This window comes from Plecotus auritus (genome assembly GCF_963455305.1).
Source record: "Plecotus auritus genome assembly, chromosome: 8".
Taxonomy (NCBI): domain Eukaryota; kingdom Metazoa; phylum Chordata; class Mammalia; order Chiroptera; family Vespertilionidae; genus Plecotus; species Plecotus auritus.
Genome location: NC_137782.1, coordinates 13835884 through 13841883, shown reverse-complemented (window position 1 = coordinate 13841883; position 6000 = coordinate 13835884). Strand labels below are relative to the sequence as shown.

Genomic DNA, 6000 nt, shown 5'->3' with positions numbered 1-6000 from the left:
GGAATCATCCCCCTGGAGATCTCCAGGGCTGCTGTGTAAAAGCATCTGGTTTGGTGCAGCCGAGGGACAAGTACAGGGGCCTCCGGGACCTGTGATGGGAGAAGTCACAGACAGAAAGGTCATATTAGAAAGGACTCTCTTAGTTGCAATTAGCAAATTAAACTGGCTGAAGCACTAAAAGGTGATTTATAGGCATATGTAGCCAAACTTTTGAAAAACGGGAATGGAACTGGCCTCAGAAATAACCAGAATTAGGGATTTTCATGCTATCCCTCCCTCAATCTTCAATGACGTTTTTTTCAGATGCTGTGTCATTTCCTCAGATGGGCTGCTGCTGAGCATTCCCCATCCACCACCATAGCTTCATATCCTGACAGTTCAATGGCCAGATGGGAGAGGTGGCCTCCCCTATCCAGCTGCTTTTGGAAACTCTTAGGAAAGACACTGGCTGGCCTAGATCATCCCACCCCTTGGGCCAATCTGACAGCCCAGGAGATGAGTTTCCAGGATGCACCCAGGCTGAGTTACCTATTTCCCTTTATGTCTAGTGGAGACAGAGAGGGACAAAACTAATAGACATCTGCAGCTAGGATTGTGACAATTTAAACTCCACTTAATGGAAAATTATGCTGAGTGGTGCCCCATCATTCCTCCAAAATACATAATAAAAGGTCACTCCTGCTCAATGATGTCTGGGGCCTAGATATTACTCTCTGCACCCCACCCCACACATTATAAAGTGATACCACTGAGCAATTTAGAGAAAGAAAACACACACTATGAATGAGCTCTCCTGGAGGCAGGTAAGTGGATTCTTTGAAAGATACAGTGTTGGCGTTGAGGAGAGCTGGGCCATTTGAAACAAAACAGGTACCATGAGTTCCAGGGCTCAGCAGAGGCAGGACTGTCACTTCCTCTCCCAGCTGCTACCCCCACCTCCCAGCAGGGCTGGAAACTTGGTCAGGAACAGTGCCTCCAGCTAGAGGCTCTTCATTAGCTGGGAAGGCCGGCCCTGCAGGAAATCCCGAGCGGAGAACAGGAACAATTTGAAAGGAGGCAGGAGGCATTCAGCCAGAATGGTTCTCCAGGGGGTGGAGGGCTAAGTGGAAGCTCAAGCGAAGAGAACCCAAGGGGGACCGAGTGGGGCCATCATTCAGGAAAGAAAAAGAATGCTGACCACCAGGGGAGAGGGCAGGATCTTCCCTGGGAATGAGAAATCAAAAGCAAAACACAGAGAAATTTTAACCAAAAAAAAAAAAAATCAATGTTTTAAAAACACACCTCTATGCTTCCAGAGAGTTCTAGAAACTTGGGGAAGAGACAGCCTGCTCTGGTGTGAAGAACATTGGGCTAGAAATGGAAGCTGCAGGTCTGGCCTCACTTATATCAGTGACACACTGACTTTATTTCCCCATTTGTAAAATGAACTGACAATCCCCACCTCGCACACAATACAGTATCAGGTGAGGGTCCACTGAGAAGATGAATAGAAACGCAGTTTTTAAAATACGAAGCCACTCTCTGGTAATTAATTAGGTTAGGTGAATAATTAGAAAATGACAGAAATTGGGTCATTATAACCCTGGGAGGGAGGATGCAGTGAAAGAGGCTGTTTAAGATTCAGGACTCAGGTGAGCTGGTGTCCTGCTAAATGACACAAATGGAAGCAAAGTAGTCTATATTTTTAAATGTTTATATGTGGCCCAGCTGGCATGGCTCAGTAGTTGAGTGTCGACCTATGAACCAGGAGGTCACAGTTCAATTCCTGGTCAGGGCACATGCAGGCTCGATCCCCAGTGTGGGGTGAGCAGGAGGCAGCTGATCAATGATTCTCTCTCCTCATTGATATTTCCATCTCTCCCTCTCCCTTCCTCTCTGAAAGGTTACATCCACCTGGTGTCAGAGGGAGTAAAGAGCATACAGAGAGAGGAAACAGCTTCAGACAAGGCAAAGGAGGTGTAGAAAGAGGTGTAGAAAAGAGAACCCCCAGTGGTGGGATGACTCTGAAGACATGTGGAATGGGAGAAGGCTGGAGGACTAGGCAGGGGCCGGATCACCCAGGAACTTGAACTTTATGCACAGGTATGCGGAGCTATAGAAGGCTTTACAGCAAGGGTGAGACACTGTCAGATTTTTTTGTAGCTGTTTGTACAATACAAGGAGTTGAAAAGTATTGATAATCCCAAAATGAAGTGTAATATGACTCTGGAAGCATTCTCTGATTACTTTAAACTGAGGAAGCTGTATTAGTCTCTTACTATTCATATGACTCTGGCTTTATTTTTATATGCACTGCCTTTCAGCTTAATAAATGTTACTGCTCTATTTTTGGTGCATAAATGCTCATCGTATTTATAGTATCATTGTAGATTTCAATTGAGTTCCCATCTTCGTGTCATTTACTGTTTTGTGCCCTGAATTCAACCTTGTCTGATATTAAAATCGGGCTTGATCTCTTGTTTTTTTTTTTGTTTGTTTGTTTGCTAGTTTTGTTTCCTGGTTCAGCCTTTGTATATCCTTTTATTTTCAATTTTCCAGTTACTTTGTTTTGTGTCTCTTGTACACAGCATATAATTTGGGGGGTTGTTTTCTTGTTTTGCTTTGTAATTTAAACTGAGATTCTATTTCTTTTGATTAATATATTTTTACTTTTATAGTTTTTGAGCTGATAGATATGCTTGGACTTAGTTTTAACATCATATGATATCTGCTTTTATTTCACTTTATGGTCTGTGCTTTCTTTTGTTTTTAAATTTGGTATATGTGGGGTTCTTTGGGAGAGTATAGAAAGTTTTAATATTTTTCATTCTTGAAGTGGTTACCTTCATAATACTAAATATAATATACTTAATCCTCTATATTCTTAGTAGCTGTTGACTGTCAACTCTGCAATGATAAATTGTATATACTTCTCCTACCTCTCATTTTCTTATTTTACTCAATTTTAATTGATGGTCCTGAAGATGATGGTGGTGATGATGATGATGATGATGGTGATAGGATGATAATACTTCTGCTAATCTTAACTTTATAATTTTTAATACACTTTTCTTTTTTTCATTTCTCTGTTCATTATCCCTAAGTGTAACTTTTGACTCTTGGCTACCTCCCACCTTCTCTCTCTCATCTTCTGAATTCTACTTGTTTCAGTGTTTTTAATGTTTTAATAGTTTATTACAATTTATATTATTTTCTCTAACCGTAATTGCAATAGGGTTTTTTTCTTAATCCTAAAATAAATGGTTAAAAACTCAGCATCTCTCTGTCTGTCATAGTTTCTATATTCTCCATAGGCTGGTTAAAATTCAGCCTCCACTTTATTCCAGACCAGATCCTGGTAACCACATTTTCTGGATTATTCAATGTTTAGTGCAGCATTAGTACATAAACAAAAGTTTAAGCACAAAATGTTTAAATGTTTTTCATTTAATTCTCAATGAGGTTTTGCAAGCATGCTTCCACTGTCTTCTGGCATAACATGTTCCTGTGGAAAACTATGAAACCAACCTAATTTTTCTCCTTAGAAAAGTAACTTTGATTTTGATTTGTATTGTTTATTTCGGTTTTTTGTTTGTTTGAATGGTAAAAGAATCTTTCTCTACCTTTTGGATTGATAGTTCTGCATCAACTTTTTCTGAGACAGTTTATGTTTTGGTTTTGCTTTGTATGTAGACTTAAATATCTTATTTCTGGAAAATGCCTTGTAATTATATTTCTCCAAATACATCTTCTATTTTTTTCATTACTCTTTGTCAAATATGGCTTGGTCTATTTGTGCATATACATATGTCTATCAAATCTATTTCATTTCCATAGCTATCATGTTCTTTTTCTAATTCTTTTAAAGTGTTAATTCCCATTTCGTTTTGTTCACTTTATCAATCGTGTTCTTAAGCCCACTTTTTTTTCATTTTGAGTAGAGTTTGTTTAACTTTTTGTTGCCTCTAATGGCCCCCTAATTTCTGTGATAACAATATGTTTCTCCCCCACTTCATTCCTGAGCTCTTTCAGTTGTCTTGACATTTCTTCCTTGAGCTCTTCTTTTATATAAGTGATCTTTATCATTAAGTTTTGTTGCTGTTATTATTTGTCTTTTCTCATTTGCTTGGCAGTTTCCTTGAGCTCTATGGGAACACAATCTGTTATGTGTTCTTTGTCTATTTGTTTTCTCTAATCATTACCCCCTTTTCTTGCAGTATCTTTGTAGAACTCTTCTGACTGTTTCTTTTTTATTCTGACTCATATTTGTGACAAGCTTGTTCTTAACCAGCTATTTTGCAGAATGTTTATGGTGCTGGGACCAGGCCATGATGCCATCCAGCAGAGAGTCTCTTTCACTTACAGGGTGCACCTTATGACACACATGCATATGTGTATATGTTGATTTAACCCTGACTTCTTCCCTGAAGAAAGAAGAGATTGGCAGTTGCAAGACTGATTGGTATTGAACCTATCTGCTCCAATCTGCCTTCCCATTAGGCTGCTTCCTGCAGAGATGGCTCTCCCCTGCTTCTAGATGGAGCCCACGAGGATCCAGGGATGCTCTCACAGTCAGTCCATTCTCCATAGACCAGTTGTTCCCCCAAAGATGGTGTTGGATCTGCCCTCTTTGATCTTCTCTGCCAGCCTTGTTTGAGGTCTTCAGCAGCATACATCTTTCAACAACTATCTGTCCCTGGTTGAAATGTCATTGCATTTAGAAGCCCTTCCTCAACAAACATAAAGTTTGCATTTCTGCTTCTCATTTTCCTTGGCATTTTGGAATGAATTCAGAAAGAAGTGGGAAGGCCTGTCTTAACACTGCCATCTTAAAGGCAGAAGTCCCTTAAAAGCCCTGTCTCCCTCCCTCTGAATCTCCTGTACCTAATACCTGGGGAAAGGAAGATACTCAATAAATACTTATTCAATGGAATGATGAGTAAAAGAATGATCAATTCTCAAATGTAATAGCTGAGACATAACTACATTTAAAGCCTCTTTTCAAAAGAGCTTCAACAACTAATCCTCCTGGTTTTGCCTTGCAACAGCACAAGGTAGATTTCCCATGGTGTTTCTCATGGTTCAAAGATCTCCTGCTCACTTTTCTCACATCTTTCATTATATTTTCTTAGAATCCTGCTGTCACTCACTATCTGAGCCGAGTCAGAGCACCTGGTACATGTGAAATAGTGAATTCTATGAGAAAACTTTATATAGAGTTTTGTTTTTCTTTCTGGTCTGGTATTTGGCTTTAGTTTTTATGGATGCATTTTGAATTTGTTTCTCCTTGGCCTCCTTCTAACATTGGAAAACTTCTGTATCTTCTTTACCATGAATCATCAGAAAGATAAAGGCAGAATGATTCCATTCTGCACCCGTTTTGATAAGGAATGTAGATAATTGTTCGCATTTCCCTCAGCAACAGGCCCCCAGGTCCCACAAGGGTCGGGGCTCTGTCCAGATGCAGCCAGGAGGAAGGAACCTTTGAGAAGGGGAACAACAAAGATATAAACACTCATTTCAGTCTTTGTGAATTCCACCAGGGTCTTCACCATGGGTGTGACCCAAGAAAAGATCAGTTTGGCTCAGTCAGAACAGCTGTAGAGTCCAGGTTTCTTTCAGAGCCTTTGACTCAGGAATGTACTCCTAAGTCCCTTCAGTGAGAACCAGCAATATGTCACAGATTATTCCTTTGCCTTCCATATGGAACATAACAGGCACTTGAGAAGTATTGTGTTAATTTCTTATTTTCCTTAGGTTAAAACAAAAAACTGTCCTACTCTCTCAAAACACTTCCGTGTCTAACCCCAGACAAGATTCCTCATTCCTTTTAGAGACCTTCAAGGATGGTTTCCTTTCTTTTTTCCCTTTGTCTTGAGTCTTTTAAACTCCTCCAACTTGTTCATGCTATGTACCCTTCTCATTGCTATGCTGCACATGTCAACAGACATGAAGTCCACAGACAAGTCAATGGCCCGTAGAGTGCCCATGCTGGCCGGCAAGATTTAGAAGGTAGGACAG

At 40.1% G+C, this 6000-nt stretch overlaps 1 protein-coding gene across 1 annotated transcript in view; it reads left to right on the top strand.

The window, feature by feature from the left end:
- The first annotated feature begins 1976 nt into the window (after positions 1 to 1976).
- The window catches only part of LOC308256081 (urea transporter 2-like), a 147656-nt gene continuing 143632 nt past the window's right edge, over positions 1977 to 6000 (top strand). Inside the window, exon 1 of the mRNA XM_080684078.1 lies at positions 1977 to 2082. The gene's annotated coding sequence lies outside the window, so the exon portion shown is untranslated. The remainder of the gene's footprint in view (positions 2083 to 6000) is intronic.